This window comes from Elephas maximus, chromosome 14 (genome assembly GCF_024166365.1).
Source record: "Elephas maximus indicus isolate mEleMax1 chromosome 14, mEleMax1 primary haplotype, whole genome shotgun sequence".
NCBI classification, from domain to species: domain Eukaryota; kingdom Metazoa; phylum Chordata; class Mammalia; order Proboscidea; family Elephantidae; genus Elephas; species Elephas maximus.
Window position 1 is genome coordinate 27,660,030 of NC_064832.1, and position 25,248 is coordinate 27,685,277.

Genomic DNA, 25,248 nt, shown 5'->3' on the forward strand with positions numbered 1-25,248 from the left:
AACGAGGGAAACCCTCAATGAGCTGGACTGACGCCGCAGCCGCAACAGTAGACTCAGACGTACCAATGATCGTGAAGACAGCACAGGACGGCCATGTTTTGTTCCGTTATACGTAGGTCTCGGCAGGTCAGAGCCATGACAGCATCTGCCAACAACAACAGGAATATTCTGACATACAAACATGCTGCAATTTCTCCCATTTCAGAAAAAAAAAAAAATCTTCACTTAACCCTACCACTAGCTACCACCCCATTCATCTGTTCTCCTTTATAACAAAACTCCTTGAAAGCATTGTTTTCACGCCAGTGCTACCAGTGGATATATACTGCAAGTCACATCAGTAAATTTAATCTTCCTACTAGCCACATTAAAAAGGTAGGTAAAACGCAAGTGACATTTGAATGTTTTATTTAACCAAATATATCCAAAATATTACTATTTAAAATGCCATAAGCATAAAAAACTATTAACGAGATATTTTGAATTCTTTTGCTGCTAATCCAGCATGTACACTACACCTCCAACCCATTTCAGTTCCGAGTAGCCACGTGTGCCCAGTGGCTCTCGTACTGGACAGTGCAGGTCTGTACTGGCCCAATTTCTCCTCCTGCCCTCTTTGGAACCCACTCTTTTCAGGTTTTCACCACTGCTCTACTGAAACTGCTCTTGTCAATGTCTCCAATAACCTCTGTCTTGCTCTACCTAGAGGTCAGTTGGAAACCCTGGTGGCGTAGTGGTTAAGTCCTGCAGCTGCTAACCAAAGGGTCAGCAGTTCGAATCTCCTAGATGCTCCTTGGAAACTCTATGCGGCAGTTCTAGCTGTCCTATAGGGTCACTAGGAGTCGGAATTGACTCGACGGCAATGGGTTTGGTTTGGTTTTTGGTTTAAAGGTCAGTTCTCAGCCTCTGTCTTACTTGACCTACCAGCAACATTTAGCAGTTGATCACTCTTTCCTGCTTGGTGAACTTTCTTCATTTAGCTTCCAGGACACCACACTCTCCTGGTTTGCCTCCAACCTTACTGGTTGCTGCTGCAATATAAATATGAAAAGTATGAAATATAAAAAATAAAACTTGTTTTCAAAAGGTTAAATAGTGAGTGATACTATTTTTCCTATAATGGTAGGATAGTTATGTAATGATGATATGAAGCAATGTTTATCTTATAGTACATGAAAAGAGTAGGATATTAAATTCTATATCTGGGTAGATGGATCCTGATAGAATGGGAGAAAAATGTGGAACAGAACTTCAAATTCTTAAAAAAAAAAAAAAGTCTTACTGGACCTGTTGAGTCTGGAGAACTCCCTGAGGCTACTGCCTAGAGATATTCTTTAAATCTTGAACTGAAACTAACTCCTGAGGTTCCGTTTTATCTTAATAACAAATTGGCTCATGAAATAAAGAATATCACCTGTGAATACTGTATACTCCTTAAAAAAAAATATATCATCTATATGAGACCAAATGATCAACAAAGATGAGAATGTAAGGAGGCTGGGAAACTAGATGAATGGAAATGGAACAACTAAAACAGAAATAACGAGAATGTTAATGCACTGTGAAGAACATAACCAATATCAGTGAACACTTTGTGTAGAAATTGTTGAATAGGAACCTAAACTGCTATGTAAACCTTCACCGAAACACAATAAAATGTTATTTTTAAAAATTCTGTATCTGGTAGAATCACAACTTATAAAATGAACAATAACTACACATAGAAAAAGATCGGAAGACACTAAAACATTAGCATCTTTGGATGGCAATACTATAAACAGTATTGATATTTCTTATAATAAATATGTATTATTTTTACAATGAACAGTATTACCTTATCTTTATAAATAAATGATACATTATTATCTCACTGAATTGTAATGCCACCATTCAACTCACATATATACTTAAGTCTGTTTCTAGACTCTTTTCTGTTCCACTAATTTGTCTTTTCCTCTGTGTCATGGACTGAACTATGTCCCTCAAAAATACATCAACTTGGTTAAGCCATGATTCCCAGTATTGTGTGGTTGTCCTCCACTTTTGATTTTCCTATGCATTATAAATCATAATCTCTGCCTATGGTTAAAGAGGATTAGGGTGGGACATAACATCCTTGCTCAGGTCAAATCACTATCCAACGTAAAGGGAGTTTCCCTGAGGCATGGCCCACGCCACCTTTTATCTTACGAGAGATAAAAGGAAAGAGAAGCAAGCAGAGAGTTGGGGACCTCACACCACCAAGAAAGCAGTACCAGGAGCAGAGCACGCCCTTTGGACCTGTGGGCCCTGAGTGGAGAAGCTCCCAGTCTGGGGGAAGATGGATGAGAAGGCTGAGAAAGACAGAAAGGCTTCCCCTGGAGTTGACACACTGAATTTGGACTTTTAGCCTACTTTACTGCGAAGAAATAAACTTCTCTTTGTTAAAGCCACCCACTTGTGGTATTTCTGTTAAAGCAGCACTAGGTGATTAAGACACTCTGCAGGTAGGATTTCATTTTTATTTTAGCAGCATTAGACTATGCTGAAATACCTGGGCAAATATCTTTTTGCTATTTTTTTTTTCAAGAATTTATTGACAAGACTTATGCACTTTTTCTTCCATAGAGGTTTATGGCAAACTATAGCATTTCCTAAAAATCCTCATTTATGTTCAGTTGAAATAGCATTACATTTGTTTATACATTTAAGAGGGCCTGACAAAAACACATGAAAAGGATGTTCTCTGCAGCAAAGTTTAAAATAGTAACAAATTTGAAATAGCCCAAAGTTCTAACTCAGTAGAAGAATGGTTACATGAGTTATGGTATATCCACATGTTGGTAACAAGTCTCCAAAAGACCACAGTTCTTGGATTCATGTTCCTCCAATAGGCCACAGCTCTCAGATGTCCCCTACAATAGACCACAGCTCTTGGGATTCAGGTTCTTGTCTTGTATCCTCTCACACTGAATCAAGGCTGGCCTGTGAGACCAATAGACTGGTCTTAAGAAGCTTTGTAGATTCCACCGTGGCCACTGAGAACACATGCTCTGGAGGAAGACAGATGCCATGTAAGAAATCCAAATACCATGAGACCTCCTTCCTGCTATAAGAAAGAACAAGCTAGCCAGATGGAGCTCATGTGGAGGGAGAGAAACGCCCAGCTAGTCTCAAGCTGTTCCACTCATCATAGCTGAGGTATCAGAAATGAGTAATGGAAGAAGCCATCTTGGATATCCAACTCAGTTGGGCCTTGGGCTCCAGTCCTAGCCACCATTTGACTGCAATCTCATGAGTGGCTTCAAATGAGAACCATACAGCTGAGCTTAGTCAAAATCCACAGAACTGTGAGGGACAAAATAAATTATTTTAGGTCACTAAGTTTTGAGGTGGATGGTTATGTAGCTACAGATAACCACAACAGAAATTGGTATCTGGATTTGCAGAGCTAACAGAACAAAACCTAAATATTTGGCCTTGCCTTTGGACCAGGCAGTGAACAGACATCTGGAGGCCTTGAGAAGACTCTTAATTGAGGTGGGAAAGACAATGAGAATATTGTTTTTGGAGGCTGGAAGTGTAGTGGTGAAAAGTTTGGTAATACATTAGCCACAGTAATATGGAAAATAGAAAATATTCCTAATGAACTGGTGAATTTAGCTAAAGAGGTTTCCAGGCAGAACGTGGAAAGTGCCAAATAGTTTATTTTAGCTACATATGTTTATTGAAATATATTGATAAGGCTTTTTTTTTTTTTTTAATTTCATGAAAGATTGCTTTTGAGCACTTCAAAACATTATCATACTGGGAAAAAACTGCATATAAACTAACCTGATTATTACCATTACATGGACTTTATTCCCCTATTTATCAATCACATCTGAAGTAGTTGGCATAAAATAAACTCATGTTATAGCAGAACAGACTGTGCGACAAAATGTTAATGTGTTCATCCCTGGGAGGTAGGACTATAGGTAATTTTTTTCTATTTTTTTTTTTTTAAGATTTATCCTTATTTTTAAAATTTTATGTAATATATATTATCTTTTTCATTAGAAAGAAAAATGTTATTTTTTAAAAGAAGTGAGACTATCTCCTTCTTTTGTAGCTCCTCACACTCTTGCAATAGGAACTTAGTTCTGTGGTTAGTTTTTCACAAACAGTACCTTCCAATGGTTGACCACTTTGGCCACACCTAACTTCCTGGCACTTTGTAGAATTTAGAAATTAATCGAACTTAGGAAATAGCTGAAAAACACTGATCTACATGCTCCTTAGGAGTGAGAATGGTGAAACTTAATCTTGCTTACTTTGGACACATCATCAGGAAGATCTTTCCCTAGAAAAGGACATCATGTTTGGTAAAGCAGAGGGTCAGAGAAAACAAGGGAAACCCTCAGTGAGACAGATTGGCACAATAGCCACAACAATAGACTTAAACATAGCAACAATCATGAAGATGGCTCAGGATGCCTGATGTTTCACTCTGCTATACATAAGGTCACCATGAGTCAGAGCCAATTCAACAGCAACTAACAACAAACAGTAAATACAGAATGAAGAATCAAGGTGCAGTCTCAGATCTTACTTCTGAGATAAGTTTTCTACAGAAAAATGTTTGTGCTCTATGGTAGTTTAATCACTTGTACTTGTGAGGGTGTCCAGCTCCTTCAAAGGCATCCGTATTGGCCACTTTATCCTTCTGAAGAGAAGTTTGCCCACTCATCTGTGCACTGTTCTTAAAGTCTGGAAAATTCAAGCCTTCTAAAAACAAAATCCATCTATGAGCAATGAATTCTGCTTCTTCTTTGCCTGCTCTGGTTTAGCCAGGCTATATGTGTGTCTGCTACGAGCAGAGTGTAGAATTCTTTCAGTCCCAGGAGATGGGAGCAATCAAGAGAGCAGTAGGCTTGAGTAGAAGAGGAAATGGTTATTTTAGTAAATATAAGAAAGTTGTCAAATTGCAAGAATTTTGTAAGCTATTAAAGAAGTAGTTGCTTTTAACCTATATCCTAGGATATTAATTTAACTCTTCTGAGGATGACTTTCTAATCTTGGCTCTGCTTTTCTGAAATAACAGACAGAATTTCTTTCTTAAGTGACTGGGGAGAGGTTTACTTTCCTGATCTATGTTCATTCCCCCAAAACAAACTGAATTACACACCGAAGGAAAGAGCAGGACTAAGAGATCCAGAGATGCCTTCTGCCCACCCCTTTAACCATATTGCCCAAAGAAGGGCACTCACCACAAGGCAAGGTAGTCATCTCAGTTTCCATTATTCTTGGCCATGTTCATTGAGTGGCATTTCAATTACAGCCCTCTTTCCCCTGATTGCAGGGGCCATTTGGGCCTAAGAAAGCTCACTCTTAATTCTACCCAGGAAAGAGAATATCATATTCCAGTTTGGTGGCTGAATGTACCAGATGGACACACATGGCCTAGACATCGGAGGGTTGTGAACTCTGTGGGGCCCATATGCTTGCTGGAGAAAATGCTGAGATTTAAGCTCTTGGAGGAGTTCTTGGAAGAGATGACCACTCCTTAAGCATGGGCTGTTCATATGGACTCTTTTCCAAAGAGTACAGTATGGAAAAGGGTGGGAAGGGAGAAAGTATAACCTTGGAGTGGAGAAACCTGACAAACGCCACCTCAAGCAGGTGATCAGGGTCAACATCAACAGTGATAAGTCATGTTAATAACATGCAGCCTTGATGTGGTGCCATGAAAATGCACTTTACCTCTGTGGTCTTCCTTCTAAAAACTCATAATCCCAATCTTATAATGAGAAAAACATCAGACTAATACCAACTGAAGGATATTCTACAAAGCAGCTGACCAATACTCTTCAAAACCGTCAGAGTCATCAAAAACAAGGAAAGTCTGAGAAATTGTCACAACCAAGAGGAAACTATGAAGACAGGATAATTAAATGTAATGTGGTATCCTGAATGAGATCCTAGAACATAAAAAGAACATTAGGTAAAAACTAAAAATATATACATATAAAGTATGGACTTCAGTTACTAATAATGTACCCATACTAGTCCATTAATTGTGACAGATGTGTTACACAAACACAGGGTGTTAATAATAACATCAATGAAGGGTATGTGGGAATTCTCTATACTATCTTCACAATTTTCTTGAAAATCTAAAACTGTTAAAAAAAATTGTTTATTAAAAATAAAAGAGAAAAAAGACACATTGCATACAGGAAAACAAAGATAAAAATAACAGCAAGCTTCTCATCAGAAACTACAAACCAGAAAAAAATGGAGAGACATCTTTAAAGTACAGACAAAAAAATAAATTTCACCTAGAATTCTGCACCCAGAGAAACATTTCATAAAAATGAAGAAGGTGCAAGATGTTAATGGGGTAAAATGTGGGCAGGGAAAGAAGGCGTACTTGGGAACTTTCTGTACTTTCTGCTTAATTTTTTTATGAATATAAAACTGCTGTAAAAAATAAGTCTATTAATTTTTTTAAATGAAGGAGAAATAAAGATTTCTCAGACAAACAAACACTGAGAGGATCCATTGCCAGTAAACCTGCACTGTAAGATATGATCAAGGAAATTCATAAGGCAGAAGGATTGTGACACAAGACAGAAACCTGGGTCTACACAAACAAATGAAGGGTGCTGGAAAAGGAATAAATGAAGATTTAAATGAATTTTTCTTATTCTCAAGTTCTCCAAACAATAACTTCATAAAGCAAAAATAATACAAGTTTTCTCATTCTGCATCCCACTTTGAAGACTGGCGTCTGGGGTCTTAAATGCTAGCAAGCAGCCATCTAAGGTGCATCAATTGGTCTCAACCCACCTGGATCAAAGGAGAATGAAGAACACCAAGGACACAAGGTGGTTACGAGCCCAAGAGACAGAAAGGGCCACATGAACCAGAGGCTACATCAGCCTGAGACCAGAAGAACTAGATGGTGCCCGGCTAGAACCAAAGACTGCCCTGACAGGGAACACAACAGAGAACCCCTGAGGGAGCAGGAGAGTAGTGGGATGCAGACCCCAAATTCTCATAAGACCAGACTTAACGGTCTGACTGAGACTAGAAGGACGCCGGTGGTCATGGCCCCCAGACCTTCTGTTGCCCCAGGTCAGGGACCATTCCTGAAGCCAACTCTTCAGACATAGATTGGACTGGACAATGGGTTGGAGAGAGATGCTGGTGAGGAGTGAGCATCTTGGATCAGGTGGACACTTGAGACTATGCTGGCATCTCCTGCCTGGAGGGGAGATGAGAGGGTGGAGGGGGTTAGAAGCTGGTGAAATGGACACGAAAAGAGAGAGTGGAGAGAGAGAGCGGGCTGTCTTATTAGGGAGAGAGTAATTGGGAGTGTGTAGCAAGGTGTATATGGGTTTTTGTGTGACAGACTACTTGATCTCTAAACTTTCACTTAAAGCACAATATAAATTATTTAAAAAAAAAAGAAAAAATATAATACAAGTTTTCTTATAGCACTAATGAAATTAAAATACATGAAAAAACAGCACTAAGCATGGGATGAGCAAAAATAAACAAATAACAGATATCTAGCAAATTGGCAGGCTTTAATTCAATTATATCAACAATAACATTAAATATAAACAATCTCAACACACCAATTAAAAGACAGAGATTGTCAGGTTAGGGAAAAAAGCAAGATTCAATTCTATGCTGTCTACAAGAAACACAGTTGGAATATAAAGGCATAGATTCACCAAGATAGAGGCATTCTAAAAGTTAAAGGGCAGACAAATGTATACCATTCAAACTGCAATCAGATGAAAGCTGGCATAGTTATATTAATATACAACCAAGTACACTTTAGAACAAGGAATTTTACCAGGGATAAAGAGACAAAGGGGCAAATTCTTCAAGAAGATGTAACAGTACTACATATGTATTCACTTAACAGCAGAGCTTCAAAATTGTTGAAGCGAAAACTGATGGAACTTAAAGGAGAAATAAACAAATCCACATTTCTAATTGGAGATTTCAAAATACCTCTATCAGTAATTGACAGAACAAACAGACAGAAGTCCTGATCATACTATCGAACAACCTGACCTAACTGACATTTATAGGGCATTATACTCTACTTTTTTTTTTTTTTATATACTCCAGAACAGCAAAATACACATTCTTTACAAGTGCACTTTTAACATTCATTAAGATAGGTCGTATTATGGTTCATAAAAGAAGTACTAAATTTGAAAGAATGGAAAACATACTAAGAATGTTCTCTGATATATTAAAATTAAATTAGTAATCAGTACCAGAAAAATATCTGGAAATCCTCCAAATATTTGGAAATCAAACTGAAAATGCCATGGCTTGGGTCAGGTGCACCTTAGTGTTCTAAGTGGCATCTTTGTTTTTCAATACTTTAAAGAGCCAGGCAGACCAAGGCAAATAGAGTAAGAACACATATTTCCAGTTTCAAAAATAAAAAAACAAATAGAGAACAATGTCATTGGAGACAACAATGTGTGTCTCCAAAAAATGTGTCAATTTGGTTAAGACATAATTCCCAGGATTGTGTGGTTGTCCTCCATTTTGTGATTTCCTATGTGTTATAAATCATAATCTCTGCTTGTGGTTAAAGAGAATTAGGGTGGGACATATAAAAAGATAATACAACTCAATTAAGTTGGATTTATATCAGAAAAGCAAAGGTGGATGCACAGCCAAGATGGCGCAATAGAAAGACGCTTCCGGCGAGCCCTCTTACAACAAAGAACCAAAAAGACAAATGAAACGAGTATATATATTACCAGCTTGGGGCCCTGAACATCAAAGGCAAACTTAGAAAATAAACTGAAGGGCAGCGGGAGGAAGAGACAGTTCAGAAGCAGAGAGGAGTTACTACACCTGAATCATGGGAAGCCCTCAGGCACCATTCCCAGGAGCGGTAGTGGTGGCCTGGTACTAACATTCAGCCGCAGTTTCCTCAGGGAAATGCAGGCAGCCACACGACCCACTCACATCTCCGGAAGCAGAGAACGGCGCCTTTGGCAAAAGCTAACTACTTGCATATATTTTACCCTACTCCCACAAGCCAGCTTCAGTGTCTGATTTCCCTGGGCCTGAGATAGGCCCTGTTGAGGGCTTAAAGCCATCCTCCCAGCCTTGGAGAAGGAAAAAATTTGCAACTGGGGGAAAAGATAATTTGCCAGCTCCACTAACCAGGGAGCTCAGGACAGAAGTGGCTCCTGTCCAGGCATAAACCGTCCATAGAATTTGAGTACCTTTCCCCACTGCATGGACCTGTGTGGGCCTATTAGAGGAGAATAGGCCTTTGTGAGCAAACTCCAGCTGTTTCAGCTGTGCGGTGGAGAGTTGGTGTTTGATGTTTGGAATTGCTTTGCCTACTAAACAGTGTTCTCACCTACCCACATCAGGGGCCTAAGGACTGGTGCCTCCATTCAGGTCACCCAGCCACCCACAACAGGCGTCCAAGTATAACTGGCACCTCCCAGTCCTTACAACCAAAAACTTTGGGTGCCCACGGTCTGTCTGCAGAACCCACCCACCAGTACCCTCAAAAGAACAGGCACACACTTTCCTTAGAGACATGCTTTCCTTAGAGACACGTGGGGGGCAACTCTCAGCCCCTGCCTTGTTGAGAGTGTGACCCCCTGCTGCAACCAGACACTGGTACCTACCCCAATCACCCCTGCCCCTCTAAGACTGTAGGACAGAGCCTGTGCCACACACTTCATGGTCACATACCGGGACACCTAAGCTGAATTCATACTAGAAAAGTGAATGGACTCCTAGACTGATATACCTGATAACAGCTCTAGCCATCTGGGGACAGGATGTCAGAGCTCCAAAGGTGAAAATAATCAAGCTAGCTCACTCAAGCAACCCATCTGGGCATATCGAAAAAAAACAAAGCAAGAAGCTGCGATAGAGTAAGCAAACATAAAACAAACTAATGCAGTAGCATAGATGGTTGAGAGACAACAGTCACATAAAGAAACAGACCATGATCACCTCAACAAGCTCTCAAAACAAAGAATCAAGGGATCTTCTAGATGAAAGTGCTTCCCTGGAATTACCAGAGCCAGAATACAAAAGATTAATATACGGAACCCTTCAAGACATCAAGAAGGAAATCAGGCAATATGCAGTACAAGCCAAAGAACACACAGAAAAAGCAACTGAAGAAATTAAAAAGATTATTCTGGAACATAACGAAAAATTTAATAAACTGGAAAAATCCATAGACAGACAGCAATCAGAAATTCAGAAGATTTAACAATAAAATTACAAAAGTAGACAACGCAATAGAAAGTCAGAGAGGCAGAATTTCTGAACTTGAAGATAAAGCACTTGGCACTAATGTATCTGGATAAAAATCAGATGAAATAATTTTTAAAAAATGAAGAAACCTGAATAATCATGTGGGACTCTATTATGGGAAATAACCTACAAGTGATTGGAATACCAGAACAGGGAGGGATAACAGAAAATACAGAGAGAATTTTTGAAGATTTGTTGGCAGAAAATGTCCCTGATATCATAAAAGATGAGAAGATGCTCATTGAACTCCACATAAGGTAGATGTTAAAAGAAAGTCACCAAGACATATTATAATTGAACTTGCCAAAACCAAAGATAAAGAGCATTTTAAGAGCAGCTAGGGATAAACGAAAAGTCACCTACAAAGGACAGTCAATAAGAATAAGCTCGGACTACTCACCAGAAACCATGGAGGCAAGAAGGCAATGGGATGACATATTTAAAAAATTGAAGGAAAAAAATTGCCTGCCAAGAATCATATATCCAGCAAAAATGAAGGTAAAGTTAGGACATTTCCAGATAAACAGAAGTTTAGTGAATTTGTAAAAACCAAACCAAAACTACAAGAAATACTAAAGGGAGTTCTTTGGTTAGAAAATCAATAATATCAGGTATCAATGCAAGATGAGAACACTGGGCAGAGCAATCAGAAGTCAACCCAGACAGGGAAATCCCCAAAATAAATTAAGATTTAAAAAAACTCAAAACAGGGAAACAGCACTGTTATTATGTAAAACAAGACAACATTAAAACAATAAAGAGGGACTAAGAAATGTAGTCATAGGTCTTCCATACAGAGAGGAAGACAAAGCAATACAAAGAAACACGAGTTAGGTTTAAATTCAGAAAAATAGGGGTAAATAATAAGGTAACCACCAAGGAGACAGACTATCCTGCACATCAAAATAAAACACAAGAAAAATATAGAGACTCAGCAGAAACAAAATCAACAACAACGAATATGAGGAAAGGACAATACATAAAGATAATCTACTCAGCACATAAAATTAAGTGGGAAAAGGAAACTCAACAACACACAGAAAAGGACATCAAAATGGTAGCACTAAATTCATACCTATACACAATTATGCTGAATGTAAATGGACTAAATGCACCAATAAAGAGACAGAGAGGGGCAGAATGGATTTAAAAAATATGATACATCTGTATGCTGCCTACAAGAGACACACCTTAGACTTAGAGACACAAACAAACTAAAACTCAAAGGATGGAAAAAAAAATATATCCAGGTAACAATAATCAAAAAAGAGCAGTAGTGGCAATATTAATTTCTGACAAAATAGACTTTAAAGTTAAATTCATCATAAAGGATAAGACAGGACACTATATAATGATTAAAGGGACAATATACCAAGAAGATATAACCGTATTAAATATTTATGCACTCAATGACAGGGCTGTAAGATACATAAAACAAACTCTATCAGCTTTGAAAAGTGACATGGAGAGCTCCACAAGAATAGTAGGAGACTTCAACACACCACTTCCGGTGAAGGACAGGATATCCAGAAAGAAGCTCAATAAAGACATGGAAGATCCAAACGACACAATCAACCAGCTTGACCTCATAGACATATAGAGCACTCCACTCAACAGCAGCCAAGTATACTTTCTTTTCTAGTGCACATGGAACATTCTCTAGAGTAGACCAAATATTAGGTCATAAAGTAAGCCTTAGCAGAATCCAAAACCATGAAATATTACAAAGAATCTTCTCTGACCATAAGGCCATTAAAGTAGAAATTAATAACAGAAAAAGCAGGGAAAAAAAATCAAACACTTGGAAACTAAACAATACCCTGCTCAGAAAAAACTGGATTATAGGTGACAAAAAGGATGGAATAAGAAATTCATAGCATCCAATGAGAATGAAAACACTTCCTATCAGAACCTTTGGTGCACAGAGAAACCAGTGCTCAGAGGTCAATTTATATCAATAAATGCACACATACAAAAAGAAGAAAGGGCCAAAATCAAAGAATTATCCCTACAACTTGAACAAATACAAAGAGAGCAAAAAAAGAAACCCTCAGGCACCAGAAGAAAACAAGTAATAAAAATTAGAGCTGAACTAAATGAAATAGAAAACAGAAAAACAATCAAAAGAATTAACAAGACCAAAAGCTGGTTCTTTGAAAAAATCAACAAAATTGAGAAATCATTGGCCAGCCTCACAAAAGAAAAACAGGAGAGGAAGCAAAACATGTGAATAAGAAATGAAATGGGCGACATTACAACAGACCCAATTGAAATTAAAAGAATCATATCAGATTACCATGAAAAAGTGTACTCTAACAAATTTGAAAACCTAGAAGAAATGGATGAATTCCTAGAAACACACTACCTTCCTAAACTAACACAAACTGAGGGAGAACAACTAAACAGACCAATAGCAAAAGAAGAGGTTGAAAAGGTAATCAAAAAACTCCCAATAAGAAAAAGCCCTGGCTCGGAGGGCTTCACTGCAGAGTTCTACCAAACTTTCAGAGAAGAGTTAACACCACTACTACTAAAGGTATTTCAGAGCATAGAAAAGGACAGAATACTACCAAACTCATTTTATGAAGCCAGCATATCCCAGATGCCAAAACCAGATAAACACACAATGAGAAAAGAAAATTACATGCCTATATCCCTCATGAACTTAGATGCAAAAATCCTCAACAAAATTCTAGCCAATAGAATTCAGCAACATATCAAAAAAAAAAAATTCACCATGACCAAGTGGGATTTATACCAGGTATGCAGGGATGGTTCAACATTAGAAAAACAAATTGTAATCTGTCATAAAAATAAAACAAAAGACAAGAATCACATGATTTTATCAACTGATACAGAAAAGGCATTTGACAAAGTACAACACCCATTCATGATAAAAACTCTCAGCAAAACAGGAACAGAAGGAAAATTCCTCAACATAATAAAGGGCATTTATACAAAGCCAACAGCCAGCATCACCCGAAAGGGAGAGGGCCTGAAAGCATTCCCAGTGAGATCGGGAACCAGACAAGGATGCCCTTTATCACCGCTCTTATTCAACATTGTGTTGGAATCCTAGCCAGAGCAATTAGGGTAGATAAAGAAATAAAGGGCATCCAGATTGGCAAGAAAGAAGTAAAAGTATCTCTATTTGCAGATGACATGATCTTGTACACGGAAAACCCTAAGGAATCGTCAAGAAAACTACTTAAACTAATAGAAGGGATCAGCAAAGTATCAGGATACAAGATAAACATATAAAAATCAGTTGGATTCCTCTACACCAACAAAAAGAACATCAAAGGCAAAATCACCAAATCAATACCATTTACAGTACCTCCCAAGAAGATAAAATACTTAGGAATAAATCTTACCAGAGAAGCAAAAGACTTACACAAAGAAAACTACAGAAAACTTCTGCAAGAAACCAAGAGACCTACATAAGTGGAAAAACATACCTTGCTCATGGATAGGAAGACTTAACATAGTTGTAAAAATGTCTATTCTACCAAAAGCGATCCATAGATTTAATGCAATTCCAATAAAAATTCCTAAGACATTTTTTAATAAGATGGAGAAACAAATCACCAACTTCATATGGAAGGGAAAGAGGCCCCGGATAAGTAAAGCATTACTGAAAAAAGAAGAACAAAGTGGGAGGCCTCACTCTACCTGATTTTAGAACCTATTATACCACCACAGTAGTCAAAACAGCCTGGTACTGGTACAACAACAGATACATGGACCAATGGAACAGAACTGAGAATCCAGACATAAATCCATCCACATATGAGCAGTTGATATTTGACAAAGACCCCAAATCAGTTAAATGGGGAAAAGATAGTCTTTTTAACAAATGGTGCTGGCATAACGGTATCCATCTGCAAAAAAATGAAACAAGACCCATACCTAGAACCATGCACAAAAACGAGCTCAAAATGGATCAAAGACCTAAATATAAAACCTAAAATGATAAAGGTTATGGAAGAAAAAATAGGGACAACCTTAGGAGGCCTAATACATAGCATAAAGAGTATAGAAAACATTACTAACAATGCAGAAGATAAACTAGATAACTGGAGCTCCTAAAAATCAAACACCTATGCTCATCCAAAGACTTCACCAAAAGAGTAAAAAGATTACCTACACACTGGGAAAAAGTTTTTAGCTATGACATTTCCGATCAGCGCCTGATCTCTAAAATCTACACGATACTGCAAAAACTCAACTGCAAAAAGACAAATAACCCAATTAAAAAATGGGCAAAGGATATGAACAAACACCTCACTAAAGAGGACATTCAGGTAGCTAAGAAATACATGAGGAAATGCTCACGATCATTAGCCATTAGAGAAATGAAAATCAAAACTACAATGAGATTCCACCTCATTCCAATGAGGCTGGCATGAATCCAAAAGACACAAAATAATAAATGTTGGAGAGGTTGTGGATAGATTGGGAACACTTATACACTGCTGGTGGGAATGTAAAATGGTAAAACCACTTCGGAAATTGATTTGGCACTTCCTTAAAAAGCTAGATAGAACTACCATAAAAAGAAAAAAAAATTTTTTTTAATACGATCCAGCAATCCCACTCCTTGGAATATATCCTAGAGAAATAAGAGCCTTTACACAAACAGATATATGCACACCCATGTTCATTGCAGCACTGTTTACAACACCAAAAAGATGGAACCAACCAAGGTGCCCATCAATGGATGAATGGATAAATAAATTATGGTATATTCACACAATGGAATACTATGCATCGATAAAGAACAGTGATGAACGTGTGAAACATTTCATAACATGGAGGAGTCTGGAAGGCATTATGCTGAGTGAAATTAGTCAGTTGCAAAAGGACAAATATTGTATAAGACCACTATTATAACAACTCAAGAAATAGTTTAAACAGAGAAGAAAATATTCTTCGATGGTTATGAGACGGGGAATGCAGGGTGGGTGGGAGAGGGGTATTCACTAATTAGATAGTAGATAGGAACTACCTTAGGCGACGGGAAAGACACCACACAATACAGGCGAAGTCAGCACAACTGGACTAAACCAAAAGCAAAGAAGTTTCCAGAATAAACTGAGCGCCTTTTTTTTTTTTTTTCCGAAGGCCAGTATAACAGTGGTGGGGGTTTGGGGACCATGGTTTCAGGGGTCATCTAAGTCAATTGGCATAATAAAGTCTATTCAGAAAATATTCTACATCCCACTTTGGAGAGTGGCATCTGGGGTCTTAAACTCTAGCAAGCAACCATCTAAGATGCATTGATTAATTGGTCTCAACCCACCTGGAGTAAAGGAGAATGAAGAACACCAAGGACACAAGGTAATTATGAGCCCAAGAGACAGAAAGGGCCACATGAACCAGAGGCTACATCAGCCTGAGACCAGAAGAACTAGATGGTGCTTGGCTACAACCAATGACTGCCCTTACAGGGAACACAACAGAGAAACCCTGAGAGAGCAGGAGAGCAGTGGGATGCAGTCCCCAAATTCTCATAAAAAGACCAGACTTAATGGTCTGACTGAGACTAGAAGGACCTCGGTGGTCCTGGCCCCCAGACCGTCTGTTGGCCCAGGACAGGAACCATTCCCAAAGCCAACTCTTCAGACAGCGATTGGACTGGACAATGGGATGGAGAGGGATGCTGGTGAGGAGTGAGCGTCTTGGATCAGGTGGACACTTGAGACTATGTTGGCATCTCCTGCTTGTAGGGGAGATGAGAGGGTGGAGGGGGTTAGAAGCTGGCGAAATGGACACGAAAAGAGAGAGTAGAGGGAGAGGGCAGGCTGTCTCATTAGAGAAATTGGGAGTGTGTAGCAAGGTGTATATAAGTTTTTGTGTGAGAGACTGACCTGATTTGTAAACTTTCACATAATGCATAATAAAAATTAAAAAAAAATAGAAAAGCAAGGGTGGTTCAACATTCAAAAGTCAATTAATATAATTCACCGTATTATAATTTAAAGAGAAAATAATATGATCACCTCAATAGATGCACAAAAAGCATTTTACAAATATCATTTACAATGACAACAAAAACATTTCTCAACGTACTGGGAATAGAAGCGAACTTTATTAACGTGATAGAGGACACCTACATAAAAATCTACAGCTAATGGTTAAAGACTGAATGAATTACTCATAACATTGGGGGCAAGTTAAGGATGTCCTTTTTCACTACTCCTGTACTTAATTTTGCTCATGTGGAACCTATACATAGACCAAGAGGCAATCATTCAAACAGAACAAGGGGATACTGGGTGGTTTAAAGTCAAGAAAAGTGTGTGTCAGGTTTCTAACATTTCACCATACTTATTCAATGTGTATGCTGAGCAAATAATCCCAGAACCTGGACTATATGAAAAAGAATGTGGCATGAGGATTGGTAGAAGACTCATTAACAATCTGTGATATGCAAATGATACAACCTTGCTTGCTGAAAGTAAAGAGGACTTGAAACACTGGTAAAGATCAAATACTTCAGTATGAATTACACCTCAACAGAAAGAAAACAAAAATTCTCACCACCGGACCAATAAGCAACATCATGACAAATGGAGAAAAAGATTGGAGTTGTCAAGAATTTCATTTTACTTGGATCCACAATCAACACCCAAGGAAGCAGCAGTCAGGAAATCGAAGGACGTGTTGCATTGGACAAATCTGCTGCAAAAGGCCTCTTTAAAGTGTTAAAAAGCAAAGATGTCACTTTGAGGACTAAGATGTGCCTGACCCAAGCCATTATATTTTCAATCACCTCATATGCATTTGAAAGCTGGACAATGAATAAGGAACACCAAAGAAGAACTGCTGCCTTTGGGTTGTGGCGCTGGTGAAGAATATCGATTATACCATTGACTGCCAGAAGAATGAACAAATCTGTCTTGGAAGAAATACTCCCAGAATGTTCCTTAGAAATGAGGATGGCAAGTCTGCATCTCACGTACTTTGGACATGTATGTTATCAGAAGGGACTAGTCCCTGGAGAGGGACATCATGCTTAATAAAGTAGATGGTCAGTGAAAAAGAGGAAGACCTTCAATGAAATGGATGGACACAGTGGCTGCAATAATGGCCTCAAATACAGCAATGATTGTGAGGATGGCGCAGGACTGGGCAGTGTTTTGTGCTGTTGTACATAGGGTTGCTATGAGTCAGAATCGACACAACAGCAGCTAAGAAGAACAGCAGCAATTCAACATTATACTGGACATCCTAGTTGATTAAATTGAAGTAGAAAAAGAAATAAAAGGCATACAATTGGGGGGGGAGGGTGGTAAAGTAACATCTTTGCCTAAGAAGAGAGAAAAAAAAAATACAGAAATCTAACACATGTACACACACACACAAAAAACAGTGCTCCTAAAATTAACTGAGGTTAGCATGGTTGAAGGGTAAAAAGTCAACATATAAAAATCAATTGTTATTTTTATGTGCAAGCAATGAACAATTGGATTCAAAATTTATAAAACAGTGTAATTTACAGCTCCAAAAAAAGAGAAATATTTAGGTATATATCTAACAAAATATGTTCAGAATATATAAGCTAAAAACTATAGAACACTGGTGAAAAAAAGCAAAGTTCTAAATACATACTATGTTCATAGATTGGAAGACAATATTGTTAGCATCTTAATTCTTCCCAAATTAATCTATAGATCAATACAATCTCAATCAAAATCTCAGCAAGGATTTTTTTTTTTGTAAATATCAACTAGAATAGCCAAAACTAGTTTGGAAAAAATAACAAAGTTGGAGGACTTACATTACCTGTTCTCAAGATTTATTATGAAGGTATATTTTAAAATGACAGCTCCGTATTTATGAAAGGATAGACACATAGACTAATGAAACAGAAGAGTCTAGAAAAAAAAACTCACCCAAAAATAGTTGGCTAATTTTTGACAAAGGTGCAAAGTTAGTTCAATGCATAAAAAATAATCTTTTCAACAAATTGTGCTAGAACAGTTGGATATGTGCTAGCAGACCTTCAGAACATAGAGGAATTCTGAATGGGTTCTCAATAAGGGACTAACCCAAGTCACTCTTGGGCAAACAGGGGAGGAGGCAAAGGAGAAACAGTTGCTTTTAGAAAATATGCCCCAAGGAGATTTCAGGAAGCAAGTAATAAAAATGTTTTCAAAAATTGCTTACGAAACTGTTATCAGGAAGAAAGAATTGTTCTTCTGAAATTGGTATTGGTCACGCTGAACCCTGTGTATAAAAACTCTGCCCTTTTTCAGGACAGTAGAGCACTTTGTCTTTTCACTTTGTGCTGCCCAACTCAAGTTATAGTCCTCAATAAAACTCTTTGTTTCTTCTACTCCTAACAGAGTATGAGATTTTCTTCTTTAACATTTGGTGTCAGAAGTGGGATTTCAAAGATGCATTATCTTCAACAACTCCAGGATGTCAAGAGCTTAGGCTTTGGTACCAGCTGAGCCATTTGGGCTTTCCACCTTCCTGGGCTCTCAGGAGTTGTCTCAAGGTAAATAACCTCTTGAATCCAGACCCACTCCTTTGTGTTGTAGCTCTTGAAGTTTTATTGAGAATTTGTTTTGTTCTTACAAGTAAGATTTTGCTACCTTTTTGGATAGTTTGGAAAATCAGTGGCCACTTTGGGGCTCTTTTGACTTCTCTAAATTGTTTTTTCTTTGCAGTAGATTAGAAAATAAGGGCTCCAGGATTAAACGACCTCAACGAGATGCCTATTTTGATTGGTTCCTAAGGCCTCCAAAAGACATCAAGACAGGAAAATTGCTTCTTTGCAGGATACCAATTCTAAATTAACCAAACAAAATAAGGAGCTCCAATGTAAAAAAAAAAAACTCTGCTCCCACCTCATCTGTCCCTTTTTCAGCTTTCTCTCCCTTATACCCTTCTTTATCCTCTTATTCCTCAGACAGTAGTTCATCTGATCTTCCTTTCTTTCCAAGAAACTCGCAGAGAAACGTCTGTCTGAAATGTCTTTTAAAATCTGTCCTAGTGCAGAAGAGGAGTCCCTCCATGTTACTTTTGCCCCTGGACATACTCAGAGCTGTGCAGCATTGTGAAAGATTTTCCAAACTGCATAAAGATCCTTACAAGTTTGTGGAGAAATTTAAAACCCTTATAGAAGCTTATCAGCCTGGAACCCCAGATTTGTTTCAACTAGTCCATATGATAACTGGGCCCGAAGAAGCTCAGCTATGGTTAGAACATACTGAATGGAAAAATCTCCCAGAGGCAGTGAAGATTCCACTGCAGAGTTCTATTTTAGAATGCAGTTAGCAAGGCAGTGTACTGGCACAGGCCCAGGACAGAAACCTGTTAATGGGAGTCAGTATCTAAAAGGCCAAAAAAGGGAAGGAAGGGAGTAGAACCAACTCACTCACAAAGCAAAGTGGTTCTGCTTACTAAAAACAGGAATAATCAAGGTAAAAAATTGATAATACCCTTATAGCAGACCTCCACCAACACTATCTGGCAGAGCGAGGTCCCTCTAATTTGAGAATGAAAGATCTTATTTGAGCTGTAAAGAAACAAGAAATGGAAGACTCATGGGACTGAGAAAATTTAGAATCCCATATAACAGCTTTCTGAGTCCCCAGCACTGAGAACACCCAGTGCAAAGCAAGAGAAACAAAGAAAAAAAACCTTCAAGACACACATGTGTTGAGTGGCCTTGAAGAGACTAGAGGCTCCCTCAAGTGCTGATAACTGCCCCTGCCAAGATAACTGAGTAGCAGCATAGTTGCAGCTGCAGTGGTAAGAACAAATAGGAAAACTAAAATGAGAGGGACCACCTCCATGTTACCAGGCAACCGGGCTGGACCTGTGGTGCTTGCACTTGAAATGGTGGAGGCATGGCTCCACAAATGACTGAGGGCTCTGCCAACTTTGCCCAGATATTCTGACTTTCAGAAATAATTAAGACTGAGGATTTATCTAGGTCCCTCTGTCTCTGGGAAGACCAAAGGCCCTGTGTTACAATTAAAGTCCATTGAGGAAATGAAAACAATTGTATGTCTTCAGTTTTTAGATACCATTGCACAAGTGACTATGATCACTATGACACCTGGCACTGAGAAAAGGAAAACCTTTGGGTCTGAGGTCACCATCATTGAGACCCATGCCCAAGCCTGACTAAGGATAAGTGCCTTCGGGGATCTAACAACCCCCATCAATCTGTTGGGCCACAATCTTTCGTTTAAATGGAATTGTCATTTGCAAGGGGGAAACATTAAGTTTGCCCAATATCCCAAAATTTACCGTCACGGGTTTTGAATTAGAACAGATCCAAAGGAAGGGGTTGGCTGCTGATTGCAAGCTCTGGTCATGCATAATGATAACACAACTTGTCCCTCTCCCCCAGTGTTCTTTCTTTAATTCCTTAAACTCTGTGAGCTGTTATGTCCACAGATGAAGGCTGAGTTTTGTCAGCAGAACCAATTAAGATTCAAATAAATACATCTAAACCCTTGCCAGAAATTTCCCCAATATCCCCTTAAATGAGAAGTCAAGGAGGGACTATTTCCCATTACACAAGATTTCTTTTCTAAAGGTTTGATTACTCCCTGCACCAAACCAAAAAACAAACCCATTGTTGTCAAGTTGATTCCAACTCATAGAATACCCTTGTTCTCCCAGTTAAGAAACCAAATTATAAGGGACAGAAGTTTGTTCAAGATTTGCATGCTATCACTTACATTGTCATTCCTAGATTACAAGTAGTCCCAAACCCTTATTTACTGCTTTCCAATATCTCTTCAAATGCCACCCATTTTACAGTTGTTGATCTTTGCAGTGCCTTTTTTCAGTATTCCTGTATACCCTGAAAGCAAATATTCCTTTGCTTTCACCAGGGAAAAACAAAAATTCACCTGGACTGTAATGCCCCAGAGATTCACTGAATCCTCTACCTCCCATTATGCATTGCCTCGAGTCAATTCCAACTCACAGTTACCCTACAGGACAAGGTAGAACTGCCCCATAGGGTTTCCAAGGAGTGGCTGGTGGATTTGAACTGCCAACCTTTCTGGTTAGCAGGCAAATGCTTAATCACAGGGCCACCAGGGCTCTGAATCCTCTATTTTCCCAAATCCTTCATGTGGACTTTTAGCATTTACAATTTAAATATGAATTCAAATTGCTACAATACATCAATGATTTGCTGGCGTGTTTGACCTCTCAGCAGGCCTGCATAGACAACGGTATAACTTTGTTAAACCATTTTGCTGCTGGTGGACAAAAATTTTCCAAAGAAAAGTTACAACTGTCTCAACCTTATGTCAAGTATTTAGGCCACCTAACATCTGCAGAAGGAATCTCTCTTGACCCTAAGAGGAAGGAAGTCATTTTTGCTTTTCCTATTCCTAAAACAAAGAAACAGCTATAGGAACTTCAAGGACTTAGTGGCTATTGTAGAACTTGGATTCCTAATTTTTCTTTGTTGGCTCAACATTTATATAAGGATTTAAAAGCTTCTGAAGGAGATTCATTCCAAATTGTACAAAAGATCAGGAGGCTATAGATAAATTAAAAGGGGTTTTAACAGAAACACCTGTTTTAGGCCTTTGCAACTATCACCTATATTTTTCTCTTTCTGTACATGAAGTGCCTGGAAATTCTTTCGGTGTATTGACCCAGAAACATGAAGAATATCAAAGACCTGTAGACTATTACAGCCTGCAGCTTGACCCTGTAGCTAAAGGATGCCCTCCCTGTCTCTGGGCTGTAGCTGCTATAGCCAATTAGTAGAAAGCACTGCAGATATAGTGCTGGGAAATGTTTTAGATAGTTATGTGCCTCATGCTTAATTCTGCTTTGACTCAACACTTTTTCACCAGTTGGCTCACTTCTTATGAAGTTCTTCTGGCTGCATCTAACATTAGACTACATTATGTGACTTGTTTACATTCAGCCATCCTTCGTCCCAAAACCGACAATGATAATTACCCTATGTAACTGCCTGGATTTAACTGAACAACTTTTGACTCCTCAAAAGGATTTAAGAGATATCCTTTTAACTAATCCTGATTTAGTTTTGTTTGTGGACAGTTCTTACTTAAAACCAAACCCTACTAACCCTCATTACCTGGCTGCATATGCCATCACAACTTTTACTGAAGTCCTCGAGAGTCAAACTCTCCGTGAGGCTACTTCTGCCTTTTTTTACTAGAGTTTGTAAGATTGCATCAGGAAAGCCTGTTAATATTTACACTGATTTTAGGTATTGCTTTTGGGTTGTACATGATTTTGGCACATTATTGAAACAAAGAAGATTTTTAACCTCTTCTGGGACTGCCATAAAAAGTGGAACTTTAATGACAGACCTTTCAGACAGTCTGCTACTCCCCTCTGAAACTGCTGTAATAAAAATAGAAGCTTGCCAGCCAAAAGGAGTACGCCAAACTGAAGAGATAGAGGGAATGCTCTTGCTGAAAGAGCAGCCAAACAAGCTGCTTCCAAAATTAGTATAGCCCTCCTGATGAATAAAGAAAAGGACTCTTTGAACTTGTTTAGTGATGGCCACAACTACTATGGATTAACTTCAGAAAAATTTTAAAGCACTAACAATTAGCCCAAACTGATGAGGCTGAATCATGGGAAAAGGCCGTTGTCAAGATCCTGTCACTAAATGATGGATGGGCCTAATAAAAAACCTGTCCTACCCAAATTTTGGCATACTCCTATGATGTGGACCCTACATGAAGGCTCCCACATGGGACAAGATAAAATGGTTCAGACCATTAAAAAAAAATGGTAGGAAAAATATTTTGAAGCTGTAGAAGCTTTCTCTTTTCAGTGGTGTCTTCCTCTGCATGGAAGAAGAATGCATTTATTAAATTAACCCGATCAGTAGCTAATGTCAGCAATGTGACTGAATGCTGGTTTTGTCATCCTCATCCACAATCTGAGCTTGAAAATTTAGATCTATTTTCCTCTATCAAATTATAATCTTGTACACAATGGTGGTGTAGTGGTTAAGAGCTTGGTGGCTAACCAATAGGTAAGCAGTTTGAATTCATCAGCCACTCCTTGGAGACCCCATGGGATAGATCCACTCTGTTCTATAGGGTTGCTACCAGTTGGAATCAACTCGACAGCAACAGGTTTGGTTTTGGGGTTTTTGGTACCCAATGCTACTATTTATTTCAACATTACCTTTAAGCGAGCCGTATGTGTTAGGCTGTGGTATCCCCCTGGATTGTTAGCCCAACCTCAGGTATCATGCTTCAACCTAACTCATATTGTGGAACCAAGATTGAATTGTTCTAAGAAAGATAAAATCATTTCCCAGTTAAAACACATTATAGAAGTACTCCTAAATGATACTACTTCTCCACTTTACCATGTTAATTCAACTAAATACTTCCTGAGTTTGTCCTAAAGTACAACCCAATTGCCCAATCACTTAGGGAGAAGTAAGACCAATTTGAATAACTTGTTCCCCCTTTGTACTAAACTCTAGATCCCAGGAGATTAAGGCAATTATTCCTGTATAGCAATTCCCTTACCAAAGATTAGCTTAAATAGGTTAATGAAACTATTCCTTTTCCAGACAATTATACTAGAAACAATATGATCTGTGCTCCTCCTGGATATGTATTTTTATGTAGAGGGTTGAATTACAGCACTGTAGGAGACTCAAACCCAATTGATAGCCCCTATTTTTTATGCTTGGGCATTGTCCTGCTTGGATGGTTGGAGAATGAGAGAACAGTGAACATTAGGCCTCTTAGGAGTTCTCCTAAATATTCACTCTTACAATGAAAGCATATTTTGGACTAGTGACTTAAAGACTCTTGTTCAGACTAAGAGAGATTCTATGTCAGACCATAACCCAACAGCTGACAAACTTGGATTGGAATGGGTATTCCTTCCAGCACTTTTATCCAATTATGGTATTCCCCAACTTGAGAAATCCATTCACAATTTACCTGCTACTCTGGCTCAGATTGCAGATGAGCACTTATAGTTTCACTTTGTGCCCAATTCAAATTGTTATTCCTCAATAAAACTCTTCGTTCCTTCTACGCTTAACAGAGTATGAGATTTTCTTCTTCAGCAGATAAAAACATGCAAAAAAAAAAAAAATGATCCTCAGCCCATGCCTCACACCCTATGCAAAAAATAACTCAAAATTAATCGTAAGCCTAAACATAAAATATAAAGCTAGAAAATTCCTAGAATAAATTACATATATGAGAAACCTATGTGCCCCTAGGTTAGACAAAGAATTCTTAGATACAACATCAAAAGGACAATTCATAAAAGAAAACATTGATAAATTGTACTTCATCAAAATTAAGACTTTTTACTGAGGAAAACATAATTTAAGGAAGTAAAAAGGAAGCCAAATACTGAGAAAAAATATTTACAATATGTCCAGAATATATATAAAACTCTTAAAATTCAGTAATAAGAAAACAGACAATCCAATATAAAAATGGATAAAAGCTTAGAACAGACATTTCACCAAAAAAATATACAAATTGTAAAGAAGTTCATGAAAAGATGCTCAACATCATTAGTCATTGGGGAAATACAAATCGAAAACATATAAAATACCACTACTTACCTACTTAAAAAAAAAACTTGCAATACCAAGAGTTGGCAAAGATGCAGAGCAACTGGAACCCTCATACATTGTTGGTGGGAATGCAGAATGTTACATTCCCTTTGGAAAACAATTTGGTAGTTTCTTATGAAGTCAAACCAATACTTACCAGATGATCCGACAATCCTACTCCTAGCATTTTACACAAAAGACATAAATAAAAGCCTATCTTCACACAAAAATGTGAATGTTTATAGCAGCTTAATTCATAATCACCCAAAACTGGAAACAACACAAATGTCCTTCCATGGTGAATGTTTAAACACGCTGTGGGACATCTATACAATGGAATACCACTCAAAAACAAAATGATTAAACTATTGATACACGCAACA

At 38.2% G+C, this 25,248-nt stretch overlaps 1 long non-coding RNA gene across 1 annotated transcript; it reads right to left on the minus strand.

Moving 5' to 3' along the window:
* Nucleotides 1–24,340, minus strand: LOC126058219 (uncharacterized). Its single transcript, XR_007513144.1, has 3 exons — nt 24,234–24,340; nt 925–1,031; nt 1–145 (listed from the first exon to the last, which is right to left on the minus strand). It is a non-coding gene; the product is annotated as an uncharacterized LOC126058219 (long non-coding RNA).
* Between the last annotated feature and the right edge of the window lie 908 nt (nt 24,341–25,248).